Genomic DNA, 13,915 nt, shown 5'->3' with positions numbered 1-13,915 from the left:
CGGCCCCACGCCCGGCCCGCCGCCGGGAGCGCCGCCGGGGCCAGGGGGCGGGGGGAGGGGCGGGCTCGCGGCGGGCGGCGAGGAGAGGCTGACGGGGGCGGAGGGCCCGCGGCGGGGAAGCAGCAGGAACCGGGAAGGGGGACCGGGGGAGCGGAGGGCGCCCACAGGGCCGAGGGCGGCGGGCCGTTGGCCGGCCGCGCAGGGCGTCCCGGGCGGGGGCGGCGGGCGCGGCGGCCGGAGGAGGGCGCAGGGAGGAGGGAGGAGGGGAGATCTCGCTCTCGCTCTCGCTCTCGCCCCGCGGGAAGGGGGAGGTGGAGACGCGACCGGCTGCGGGAGCTGCAATTACCGTGTGGGCTGCGGAATTCTCGTGGTGTTTGTCGGGGAGATGCGATAATGGCGTCCGTCCTCGCGAGAGAAGCAGCCGCTCTGCGCAGGCGCCGCGAGTCCCTCCCCGCGGCCCTCCGCCCTGCACCGTCTGCGCACGCTCCCTAAGCGGGGCGCGCCGGGCGCAGGGACGGGGCGAGGGGGTGGGGCCTGCCGCTCGGAGCCTCCCGCGCGCGCTTTCGCCCGCGCCGACGACCGCCGAGCATGCGCACGCGTCCTCCTGCCGCACCCTAGTTTGGGCCTCTGAGGGTCCTTACCTCCTCAGCGTAAGCTCCGTCTCCGCGTTAGCGCAGTGGGAAGCTGCGTCGGTGGACCGTGAGAGGAATTTACATTTTTCTCTGAGGCCGAATGAATAGGAATCAGTTCTCCCCTCGACGACTACATATCCCAGAGGGTCGTGCGCGACCCGCTAGCGGTGCTTTCTGGGAATCGTAGTCCCTTCGCGTGCGCTGAGCCTGCCGGTACTTGTAGTCTCTCCGTACTCGGGTCTCCCGTCAGGGGCCGCGCCCGCGGCTGCTGGGACTTGTAGTTGAGACGCGGGGGTCGCGGCCGCTGCCGCTGGGGAGGCGCGCCGCAGGTAATAGGAGGTGCCCCGGGCTCCCCGGCGTCCGTCCACACCTCCCGGCGCTCACGAGTGGAAAAACGTGTGTGTGGTTATGTGGCACACGTACCGTATGTAACTAATGTGTTACCGTACGAGACGTGCGTCCGTAATGTGTAGGCTATCTTATGGACGAGCACGAATTGGGTGTGTGGACGTGTTCCACGTATGTAGCATAAATGCACGCTTGTTGGCACTCGTGGGAAGAAACCACTGAACTGTAGACAATCCCCAGAAACGATTCCTGCTGACTGCCATCAGCACTGCGCCTCACGTGGGCTGGGGTTCCCATTGCTTTTCCTTCTCTCTACTCGCCTCTGTTTTCCGAGTTGTTTACGACGAGCAAGAACAAGGCTGTGGAGCTATTTTCATTTGGGAAAGAAAACGCTTCCCTGCAAGTTTCCTGCCCACTTCCCTTTTTGCCAGGAACAAAAAGCCCAATTCAGGGCAGTAACGCGCCGTGTGACCTTGGGCAACCTCGTTAGTTAGAATCTCTTCCAGGATTAACACCTGGGAGCTCTCCTGAGGCTGGTCATTGGGTTTCTTTGCAGGAAAAGCGCCTTAAAGAAATTCCAGAGAAGAGTCACAGAAGCTCAGTGCTGGAAGAGATGTTTATTCACATTGAAATGAGAATTTTCCTGTCTACAGATGAGGGAAAATTGCTCAGCAAGGTCACGCTGCTGGAAAAAGACAAAGGCGGAGTTTGGAATCCAAAACACCGTGGTCTAGAGTCTGCTCATAGTGGGGGAAAAGGGTTGCGGAAGCTGAGCACACGGCTGCAAAATGGTTTCAGACGGCCGTGCCTTCTGTCCCACCCCTGCCTCAGTCACAGCCAAGTCTAAAACTTAACCGAGATTTCTTAGACACGTGCGTATCTGACTAGAACGCAGGTAGCTGTAGACTGGCAATTTTCATGTCATTTCAAAACATCACAAAGTTCCTTGTCTGTAGCTCCAGTGCGGGTGTGGGTGGCCGGCTCCTTCCTGGCCGGGCCTTGCACGCTGCGGGGCCCCAAGCCACTGCTAAGTCATCATCAGACAGTAAGCCCATCAAAACTGTCTTTGCGCTTATGCCAGAGTCGCGGACTTCTCTTTCTCGTTGTTGATGACTCAGATTCACGCGTTTTACACTTAGCCACCCAGGAAGCTCCAATAAAGGAGAGTGTTAATATTGACATCTAGCTGATTAGCCACGGTTTTAAAAATAATTAAATAGCTGGCAGTTGGCAAAGCCAGCTGTCCACCAAAGAAGGGCTGCTTCCCTATCGCAGAGGGACCTGCTCCACGCCAGTCAATCCGTACACGATTCCCGTCCAGGTTCTGGAGGTAATGAGGCTAGTGTCCTGTTGGTGGGGGCTCTATGGCCAGAGAGGGAGGGCACTCTGGCCTGGATGGTACCAGAAACAGGGAACCCCCTTCCACGTGTGCGCACTGGGCATTCGCAGAGATCTCAAAGGCCCCATCAAAATTGTGCGATGCCATTTCCAGCAGACCCTGGGATCCTGCAGAAGCGTCCTGTTCCCGAGGATGTCATTAGGATGAAGCCAAGTCCATTATTCGCGAAACTCTCAGTTGCCCAGGAAAAAGCCTAGAAAACAGCACAGTTGTCTGTAAGAGCAGGGACATGGAGTTGGCCTGACCTGGGCTTGGAATCCAAGCTCTCCTGTGGCACATGTTGCACTGCCGAGGCCTCGTGAGCCTTGGCCGCCGCCTCCGGAAACTGGCGTCTCAGACTCACAGCTCATGGGAATATTGGGAGGATTCAAGGAAGTAGGGCTTGTAAAGGGTTTCGCAGAAGGCCCGACTCAAGAAACGATCGCGTGATCATGTGTTAAGTTGCCATGCCTTGAGTCAGGCGTATATCGTAGTCCGTATTCTTTGTGAAGAACGTGAAGTTCAGAGAGCTTAACACCCAGGGTCACACGGCCAAGGCAGTGCTAGAGCTGTGAGGTGGAAGGTTGTGAAATCTGGCAGGAAAGGTGGTTAGGATATGGGCTGTGCGGGTCCCTGTTGGCCAAAGGATGCGTTTTGTCTTGATCCTAAAATAACCAAAGCCTTTTCAAGGTTTGGGACAAGGGTAGATATGATCAGATTTGCATCTTCAAAAGTTGCTTTAGCTGGAACGATGAAAAATGAATTGGGTATGGGGAGGAGGGTTCCTAAGTGAATTCGGGGGAGTACTTGAGGAGGCTGTGGCAGGGGTCCTGGCAAGAGGGGACGGAAGCCTGAACTAGGGTGGTCACAGTGGAGAAGAGATGTCATGGGATGAGATCAAAAGGACTCGACCCCCAACCTGATGCTGGGGACGCAGGCAAGGCGCAGGGCTTGGGGGTGGCATCTGGGATGTCACCTGAGCCTGCAATTACGGGAAAACAGATGGATAGAAGCACCATTCCCTGAGATGACCTCCGGGCACCACCAGCCACTGACCACCAGCCACAGCTCTGGAGACTACCCCGAACAGTGCCTCTTTATAATTTGTCCACCTACAGGGGATGATCTGTCATTCCGCTCCTACCCCGGGACACCTTTTTCCGCCGCACACAAAAGCACCTGCTGGGAAGAGATGAGGTTTGGGGACGAACGACGATAGAGGAGTCCGTGGGTGGTTCAGGGAAAATGGGAAGAAGCAACGCTCAGCAGGCACTGGAGCCCCGTCCCCCACTTACGTGGATTCTAGCCAGACACGAGACAGTCCACAGCCACACGTTCTGGTCCATCAAGAGAATTATGGGCCAAGAAGTACGTCAGCAACATGGTAGAATAGGAGGTCCCCCATCGCACACCCCCCTCAGCAACGATAATTCAACAGCCAGCCATGGCTGAAGCCTTCCTGGAACCCTGGGACCCAGCTCTAACCACTAGGCAGCCGTGGTCCAGGAACAGTCCCACCCACCAAGAGACACGGAGGGAAACCCACCCACCACATCAATACAATGAAAACCACACAATCGTCTCATTAGATGCAGAAAAAGCATTTGACAAAATTCAGCACCCTTCGTGATAAAAGCTTTCAAAATAGCAATAAATGCGGTAATAGGCCTCAGCATAATAAAACCCATGTATGCAAACTGGTGTAGCCGCTGTCGAAAACAGTATGGAAGGTCCTCAAAAAATTGAACACAGAACTACCACGTGATCCAGCAACCACTTCTGGGTAAACATCCAAACGAAACGCAAACAGAAGAGACGTCCACACTCCCGTGTTCACCACAACTTCTTCTCGATAGGAAGACATGGAAACAAGCTAAGTGGCCATCAGTGGATGAAAAAGCTGTGGCATAGGTAAAAAATGGAGTACTATTCAGCTGCAAGAAAGAGGGACATCCTGCCATTTGTGACAACGTGGATGAACCTGGAGGGCATCATGCTAAGTGATGTAAGCCAGACACAGACAGGCACTGCATGGTCTCACTTTCGTGTGGAATCTAAAAAAGTCACACTTACAGGGCACCAGGGTGTCTCGGTCGGTGAAGCATCCCACTTCCGCTCAGGTCATGATCTCGTGGTTCATGAGTTTGAGCCTCACATCGGGCTCTATGCTGACAGCAAGGAGCCTGCTTGGGATTCTCTCCCACTCCGCACGAGCTCTCTCTCGCTCTCTCTCTCTCAAAAATAGATAAATAAACATTTTTTAAGTAAAATAAAGTAAAAAACAAGTCGAACTTCCAGAAGCAGACAGTAGAAGAGTGGTTATCAGGGTCAGGGTGAGGGAGATGGGAACGCTGGTCAAAGTGTACAGACTTCCAGTTAAAAAATTTTTTTTTAATGTTTATTTGTTTTTGAGAAAGAGAGACACAGAGTACGAGTGTGGGAGAGGCAGAGAGAAAGGGAGACACAGAATCCCAAGCAGGCTCCAGGCTATGAGCCATCAGCACAGAGCCCGATGCGGGTCTCAAACTGACAAACGGCGAGGTCAGACCTGAGCCGAAGTTGGACGCGTAACCGACTGAGCCACCCAGGTGCCCCCGGACTTCCTTCCAGTTTTAAGATGAATGCACTTGGGGATCTAACGTACAGTATGGGGACTACACCGTGTACTTGGAAGTGACCAAGACCTCAAGCACTCTCACCACAAAAAGAGCAATGCTAACCGTGTCAGGTGGTGGAGTTGTTCATTAACCTGCTTGTGGTGGGACTTTCATAGTGTATACGCACGCGAAATTGTCATCTTCTTTGTCCATTTTACTTCAATAAGGCTGGAAAATAAATTATTTTTTTAAAGTCTTCAGGGAGAACTCTATTCAGTCACTGCTGCATGGATAGGATGTCCTGTGAATCTGGGAAAGGTACCGAAACGTCCTGTGCCTTCTTTTCCACCCCTGGAAAGTGTGGTGTTGAGACCTCATAAAAGTCACCTGTGACATAGGTGCCTTTGCGTACAGATTGTGACATGGACTCCACTCCTGGCTCATATTACCTCTGTGTGGCTCTGGACCAGTCACATGACATCCCTGGCCTCGGTATCCTCATCTGTAAAATGGGACAATAAAATCTACTTGGCAGAGTTGTTTCTAAATTTTGAAATTGACCATGGGACGTGCTCACCACAGCATATGGCACAAAGGGGACGCTTCCTCTGATGTTGTTGTCAAACTTTACATCCATGCAAATGACTTGGAGGCTACCACTGCTAATGAGACATCCATAGCTGCCACTGTCGACTGCTCATGGGGGTCGAGTGCTGTGCCTTTACTGGATCACGTAATAACCCGCTCCTCTATCTACACTTTGCCAGGCCTGCTTGACTGCTTTTTTTCTCCGTCTCTCTCTCTTTTTTTTTATTATAGTTAAATACACATCACATAAAATTTACCATTTTAATCATTCTAAATACACACTTCAGTGCTATTAAGTACCTTCACAAAGTTGTGCAACCGTCACCACTAACTTGTTCCAGAACCTTTCTGTCTTCCCCAAAACGGCTTCCCCGTTAGCCATCACTCCCGCACCCCCCAGCCCTGGCAACCCCTCACCTGCTTTCCGTCTCTATACATTTGCCTGTTCTGGCTATTTCATATAAGTGGCATCCTACAACTTGTGGCCTTTTGTGACTGGCTTCTTTCACTCATATGACATTTTCAAGGGCCGTCCATCCCCGTTGTAACGTGTGTTAGGCCTGCACATCTTTTTGTTGTTGTTGTTACTTAATCTTATTTTTTAGAGCAGTTTTCGGTTCACAGCAAAGCGGAACAGAAAAGTACAGAGACAGCATGTGCAGCCCTCGCGCGTCCACGCTCACGGCCTCCCCCCGTCACCAGCATCCCCCATCAGAGTGGGATATTTGTGACAGTTCGCGAGGCCTCCGGTGACACATCGTGGTCACCCAGAGGTCACTCTTGGTGTTCCGTCTTTGTATCTCTGGCAAATATTTTCTCCCGGTCTGTGGCTTGTCTTCTCGTCCTCTGACACTGTCTCTCACACGGCACAAGTTCCTCGTGTCAACGAAGGCTCACGTGTTAGTGATCTCTCTCCCGGACCGCGCCTTCAGTGCCGTATCTGAAAAGGCATCACCACACCCAGGGTCACCTAGATTTTCTCCTGTGTCATCTTTGAGGACTTTTTAGTTTTGCATGTTACATTTCGATCCGCGATCCATTTTGAGATCATTTTTACGAAGGGCATAAGGTCTGTGTCTCGACTGATTTTTTTGCATGTGGATGTACAGTTGTCCCAGTGCCATCGGTTCAGAAGATGCCTTTGCTCTTTTGTCACCGCCCAGTCCCCCGAGGTCGATTTCTGGGCTCCCTTCCATCCCACTGACTGATTTGTATATTCTTCAGCCAACACCAAACTGCCTTGATTACTGTAACTTCGTTTTTTATGACTGATTAATTGCATTTTGTGATACTGTTTTGGTTTTTTTCTTAATCCACTCATCCTTTGCTGAACATTTGGATAATTTCTATGTTTTGGTTTGAATAATGTTGCTGTGCACATTTGTGTACAAGCATTTACGTGCACGTATGTTTTCATTCCTCCTGGGTGTGTACCTTGGAACCAAATTGCCGGGACTCATGATAACTCTGCATTTGACTTATTGAAGAGCCCGCATGCCCTCCTAAATGACACTTCTCATTGTTCTCGGTGAGCAAATGCTGCTTTCCCGATTCAGAGAGGCCCACATCGAGAGGAACCGACAGCCAGCTGCACCTCGCCAGCCTTGTGGGCGCACCGCCTTGGAAGCGGGTCCTCCAGTCCCAGATGGGCCGTCTCAACTGTGGCCTCCTGGGGCAGAGACAGGCTCTTTCTACCGAGCCCTGCCCAGATGGCAGTTGTGTGAGCCCAAGCACGTTGTCTTCAGCCCCCACGTTTTGGAGTCATTTGTCAGGCAGCAGAAGATAATTGGGGCACAGACTTATGTGTACCCTTTTTATTCCAGCCCAAACTCTCTTTGCACCAGGTAAGTATTTGGAAGAGATGACTGGCCATTCCCTGCAATGCAGCAAGCTCGGATTATACACTTTACGTTGGGCCTATGGAAGCAAACAGCCACGAGGCAAGGCTCAATGAGACAGTGAGCTCAAGACCCCGTACGTGAGCCCTGACTCTGCCAATTTCCAGCGAGGGAGAACTTAGACAATGCGCACGTCACTGCTCTGAGCTTCGGTTCCTTGTCTGTAGGATGGAGACCTAAGTGCCTACAAGTTAGCGCCCTTTGGGCTATGGGGGAATGTAAACTAGCTGAATACAATCAGAGGAACTCCTTGATTTCCATAAATGACAAGTTTGGAAGTGCACTTTTAGGATACGGGAATGGAAATTGCTTGGCTGAGGCAATGTCAGGTACTCTGTCACGGTCTCCGTCCCTCTCTCCTTTTCCAGCCTTCTGGCCCCGGGGCTCACTTTGTCTCCATTCTTGAGCAAGGTCTCAAGAAGAGTTCCCAGCAACTGCACACAGCGCACACCTTACCAGTCTAAGTCTCTTTCCCCATAATTGCAGCGAAACTTCCGGAGTTAACACTGATTGGTCAGTTCAGGTTACCTGTAAATGATCTTCCCTCTGGTTGACCAAACCCGAGATACATCAGGGATGGGGTCAGCTTGACCTGAGTCCCACGGATGGCCAGTGGGGGAGGGCTAGTGTCCCCGGGAAGACTCGGGTGACGTTATCAGAGGAAAGGGACCAGGTGTCAGGCAGGCGTACACAGCATCTGCCCCTAGCACGAGTGTCCCAGGGCTCTCACGAGACCCAAAAGCGGCACCCAAGCCCATGTGAGCAGTGATGTCAACATTGATGTCTGTCCAATGGTTGTTTCTTTTCTCCCGGAAGCTGTTGATTTGTACTTTCCAGAAGGAAAGGTTGAGTATGTTTCAACAAAGAGGAGAAAGTGTTTCTCTTGGGATCCCAGGCACCTTTGATCCATTGATTTTCATTTGACTCAGGAGATGGTGTAACTAAGCCAGGCAGGTGGTGAATATCTCAATAGCACTGCTGAGTTTCAACATCCTCGTGAACAAGAGATTTCCACTACAAAGCATCCCCTTGGCTGCTCAGATCACGGAAACAGGTTTACAAATCCATAAAATCAATAAAAGCGTGTGCCCAAAATTGTACCATAAAAAAAAAATCCCTGGAGAACAAAAGAGATTACTGTGGACAAAATGCACATGGAAACTTGCATGTATTTGCAAGATTTTTGTCCAATCAGCATTTTTTCCTATTCTTTTTTTTTTTTTTCCCCAACTAGAACAGAATTTCTTTACGGACAGTGTATGTATCATTTGGAGATCTTAAAGTACTTTGGAGAGCATTCAGTTGCATTTAGGAATGAATGTGAATTTCTATCACGTAAGAATAAAGCCCTCTCTGGAGAGAGTGATGCCAAGAAATTCGAGGCGTCTCACACAAGAGCGAGCTCCACACTTTGATCACACTGTCTGCTCTATAAAAAGCTTTTGGCATGGTCCTCCAACACATATGTATTTACGAATAAATCATTCCTGTGTGTTAGGTACGATTACTGTGTGCTCTATTAAACATGTAAAATAGAAGTTATGACCAGGGAGAGAGGAAATAACGATAAAAATTCCTATCTTTTCTTCCTGCACTTTGAAGGACAGTCTGGAGTTGGCTCACGTGACTGAGAGGCTTAGCCAAGTCCAAAATCTGATGGGGGGGAGGAGCAGCAGGCCGGAGACCAGGGGGTGACCTGCAGAGCCCAAAGGGAGGCTCTGGCAGAATTCCCTCTTGCTCAGGGGAGGTCAGTCTTTGTTCTATTCAGGCCTTCAACTGATTGGATGAGGCCCGCCCACAGTGGAGCATGTCCACTGACTTAAATGTTAATCACATCCAAAAAATGTCTACACTGAAGGGCGCCTGGATGGCTCAGTCAGTTGAGCGTCCAACTTTGGCTCAGGTCATGATCTCGCGGTCCATCCATTCGAGCCCCACTTCAAGCTCTGTGCTGAGAGCTCAGAGCCTGGAAACTGCTTCAGATTCTGTGTCTTCCTCTCTCTCTGCCCTTCCCCCATTCGTGCTCTGTCTCTGTCTCTCAAAAATAAACATTAAAAAGAAAAAACACATCTACACTGAAACATTCAGGATAATGTTCAACCAAATATCTTGGCACTGTGGCTCAGCCAAATTGACAGAAAAATAACCATCACGACTCCCCATGAGAAACGTTCAGTTCTGGCAGATAATTTCAACACATCATATGAAGGCCACTGATTGGTGTTTTACGTGCAAAGGAGATACTAAGGAATTAGAAGGCGTTGGTTTGGATAAACATGAGGTTCTTTGGCTCAAAATACGAGGAAAGTGGGTGACAATTGGACATGTTGCGCTCCCTCAAGAGAGTAAGTTGGCATTTGTATCAACTATTTTAATACATTTGTCCTCGGACCCACGGTTGTCAAAAGTGGGAGTTCCAAAGATGTTCACGCAGTGTCATTTATAAGACAAAAAAAAAAAAATAGGGGCGCCTGGGTGGCTCAGTCGGTTAAGTGTCCAACCTTGGCTTGGGTCATGATCTCGCGGTTCATGGGTTCAAGCCCCGTGTCAGGCTCTGTGCTGACGGCTCAGAGCCTGGAGCCTGCAGCCGGCTTCAGATTCTGTGTCTCCCTCTCTCTCTGACCCTCCCCAATTCACACTGTCTCTGTCTCTCTCTCTCTCTCTCTCTCTCTCTCTCTCTCAAAATAAATAAACATTAAATTTAAAAAAATAGGCCATCTGTAAAGGGAGTGATTTGATGAATTATGGTATATCTTTTCACAGGGTATTCTATAGTTCAAAAAAAAACAAGCAAAAAGCACGGATGTAAAAGCTTATTCATGATAATTATCAAGTGACTACATCTGTATCTATATACATACATATGTACACATATATACCCTTTACATAGGATATGATTATCTCCAGTATTAAAAATAGTGAGAGAGAGAGAGAGAAGATTTTATGTCGTGGAGATTTCCAGAAAGAGCCACAAGAAACTACTATCAGAGTGCAGTTCACAAAAAGATAGAGGCATTCATTTTTCACCTTTGACCTACTTGAAATATTTTTCATAACATGCATGTAAACGGCTTCTCTATCTCTTTTGATGGCAGACATTTCAGTTTCTACTGTAATAGTGGCTGAACTGATGTTTGAGACGGCTGGGAGGGTTGCGTGGGGCAGGCTCAGTTGGCAGTATTTTCTAGATAAAGCAGAGCTCTGTCGTGTGGCTACAGGAAGGACAGGAAGACCCCAGGACCACGGGGACAGCCAGTGTGGCGTTCTACCTCAAATAGGCTGGCTGAGGACGGCCGAGTAGCTGAGCACGGCCAAGGGCATGCCCTTCAGAGCAAAGGGGGCTACAGAGTGCTGGCTGACAGGGTCCCCGATGCCCGGGAAACCTGCCTTCCTTCAGGGCTCAACCAGCTCCTAGAACGCCTGGAAGGCTGACCTGGGCATCGGTAACAGAAATACCTCTCTCCTAAGTGCGTTAGTCATGGATTCGTTAAACCCTGAGGGCAACATAGCGGAGTTAGTGCTATTATTTCCCTACCTTACAGAGGAGGGAACTGGGGCAGAAGTCCATGAATGAATGAATGAATGAATGAAGCTACCAAGGGTAGGTACCCTTGCAGAATGCCTCTGTGGAAGAAAACCACGTGTATTCCAGAGTTGCAAGGAAGGCAGGCAGATGCAGGGGCCACCAGAGACCAGGTCAAAATTCTGTGCACGTGACCAACAGGGTTCTTGGGAACCCACACGTGGACCCAAGGTTCCAAACCCCTGTTCTGTGGGGTTTTCCAGATCTAAGAGTCCAGGATTCTATGATAAGTTATGACATCCCTGACCCTTTGAAGTTTGCACACTTAACCCCCCCCCCCAAATTACAATTATTCTGAATTCACCCTGAAGTCTCCGTTTCACAGGTAAAAAGCGTCAGGAGGAATAAACTACTGTTTAGTCCAAAGTAGGGGTTTTTTATTATCTGGCACATGAGAACATTGCCAGTTGTATAGTCAGGGCGACTGCCTGATTCGCCGTCACAGTGTCGATACTTTGTGCATGAAAAGGGGGGCATTAGGATCCATGCTGACACGGTGACCTGGGAGCGCCCTGGGCCAGCCAGGACGTGTTACTTTAGGCAGAACAAATTTGTATCAGGTCATGTCTCTTTGTTCCTGGCAGAGAGGGGTCACCTGCCCTCCTGCCCCTCCACCTCGGCAGTGCTTTGCCTAATTCCTGTCCCTGCACTCCGGAACCTGCCACTCCCTCCGCACACACACGGCACGGCTTTGTGCCTGGCCCTACATGCATATGACACGGCTCCAAACTAGGGGTCAACATCCAGGAACAAGGCCTTTGCTCTCTCCTATTTGCCTCCTGCCCTCTTCGCCAGGACGAGCACTGGGCTCTCCACTGTGTGCTCCTGACTCCCCGGCACACTCTGCTGTTTACCAGATCGAAGCGAACCGAGGGGCCGGCCACGGTGAAGGCCACAGTCTGTCTAGGGGCACCCACCCCTATGCCAAACTGAGAATCGTCCAGAAGCTGGGGCAGGCGCGGGTTGAAATTTAACCTTCGGGATCAGGGGGTTGGGTGAGGTTCTACAAAAAGAGGTAGGCTGACCCCGTTCCACGATCGTCCAGACCAAAGTGAGAGCAGAGAGTAGGAAGATCACCCTGTGTTTACGGGGCTCTGAGGGGAGCAGTTTGAAGATGTTGAGGACCCCGGTGTTGGGCAGGAGCCTTTGGAAGTCATCCGATTTCTCCGTCTCCGTCAAGGGGATGTGGGGGACCCCCCGCCGTCATCCGCTGAGGCCGGAGCGAAGGTGCTCACAGGGTCCTTGTGTGCAGAGAAGTCAGACTGATATTGGTAAGTGGGCCCTCAGATTTCCCCAGATGCACTTTGATGTTTGGCTAATTCTGTAGCGTCTTCCAAAATGAGAGGCGTTAGAACCGGCCTGCTGGGGTTCAGGTTCCCGGTCTGTCTCCTTTTCCTGTGGGTGAACTTGGACAATTCCTTTCAGCTCCATTCCGTGGGGCCATCAGGAGGGTGAGACCCTCAGAAGAAGACAGTTAGCAAGTGCCCCCTGGGATGGGTTGTTACTAGGACCATCCAGCCCCCTAGAAATTAGCCCCACCAACCAGTCCCAGCCAGTCGTTTGAGCTCCAGAACCCCTCAGGCAGAGACCATTCTCAGCAAACGTGCAGTAAACACATTATCCAGGGGCACCTGGGTGGCTCCCTCGGTTAAGCGTCCGACTTTGGCTCAGCTCATGATCTCACGGTTTGTGAGTTCGAGCCCCGTGTCGGGCTCTGTGCTGACAGTTCAGAGCCTGGTGCCTGCTTCCGCTTCTGTGTCTCCCTGTCTCTCGGCCCCTCCCCTGCTCATGCTCTGTCTCTCTCTGTCTCTCAATAATAAATAAATGTTAAAAAAAAATTAAAAAAACAAACAAACACATCATCCAACCAAAGACTGCCCTGGGTCAGCCGCACCCTGACGGCAGGGTCCTTAACATTCTGCGACCTCCCTCATTGTGGGTCTCAGATTTCTCCTCTGTCCAAAAAAAAAAAAAAAAAAAAAAAAAAAAAAAGGCTGGCTGATGAGATCACTCCTGATTTTCATTCCTAAAATATCCACACCGTCCAGGTTGGCCAGTGGGAAGAGCTTGGGCTTCTTCTCAGTGGCTCCTGAGTGTGGTCACTCGGGACAAGTGACTCTTGTCAGAGGTGAGAGCGGGGCCGGCTGCTTTCATGCCCCCTGAGCCCCAGTCTCCTTGCCTGTAAAATGGGAGAAGCACCTGTCTCATTGGGTCATGTAGACACGGAACCACATGCAGAAAGCCCGGTGCACAGTGGGCTCCCAGTGAACGTTCCGGACTCGGGCTCGGAGTGGGTGCCCGGGATGGCAGCAAGGTCGGCACCGGGAGCCGGAAGTAAATCGCTGGGCCCTGCCCTGGACCTACCTGTAGACTTCAGACCACACGGAAAGGCGCTCACACCTGACTGGCCTCCGAGCCCAGCTCCCAGAGGCCACCGCTAGGTGTGCTTCAGGGCTGACTTCTGACGCTTTCCTCCACGCACGGGAAACGGGTCCACGCATTCACAAGGCTTCTCACCGAAGCAAACACGGACCCCACTGGACACGTCGATCTGCACCTGGGTGTTCTCGACTCGACTGGAGACATCCTCACAACCGTCCCTTCTTTTACGCTTGGTGTGACCGGGACGGACATCAAGCCCCTTCACCGGAACCCTGGCCCCGCCACTTCCGGACCCCTCGGCAGGTGCCTTCCCCCCTTGACCCCCAGGAAATCACGGTACTTATCACACGGCGCCGTGTGAGGCAGAGAGGAGGCCGGGGTTGGACCGGCCTAGAACGGGGAACCGCGTCCCAGGCACTGACTGTTGTTACTATCACCTTGAGCCGTAGCGTCGATACCTCCGTATTTAACCACTTCCTTTTTGGGGAATGTGAGGTGGGCTCCAATCT

The 13,915-nt window shown here is 51.3% G+C and overlaps 2 protein-coding genes across 6 annotated transcripts in view; one reads left to right on the top strand and one right to left on the bottom strand.

The window, feature by feature from the left end:
• BANP (BTG3 associated nuclear protein) overlaps positions 1-425 on the bottom strand; it is a 113,057-nt gene extending 112,632 nt beyond the window's left edge. For 2 of the 5 annotated variants that reach the window (XM_049622641.1, XM_049622643.1), the window contains exon 1: positions 347-425. The gene's annotated coding sequence lies outside the window, so the exon portion shown is untranslated. The remainder of the gene's footprint in view (positions 1-346) is intronic. The other 3 variants (XM_049622642.1, XM_049622644.1, XM_049622645.1) reach the window with 2 other exon arrangements.
• The window catches only part of CA5A (carbonic anhydrase 5A), a gene marked incomplete at its 5' end in the record, with an annotated part of 40,767 nt that overhangs the window by 1,042 nt on the left and 25,810 nt on the right, over positions 1-13,915 (top strand). The gene's annotated exons all lie outside the window — the stretch shown is intronic.

Source organism: Panthera uncia (assembly GCF_023721935.1).
Source record: "Panthera uncia isolate 11264 chromosome E2 unlocalized genomic scaffold, Puncia_PCG_1.0 HiC_scaffold_20, whole genome shotgun sequence".
Taxonomy (NCBI): domain Eukaryota; kingdom Metazoa; phylum Chordata; class Mammalia; order Carnivora; family Felidae; genus Panthera; species Panthera uncia.
Note: the sequence above shows the minus strand (reverse complement) of the source record. Positions and strands in the feature narration are given on the sequence as shown.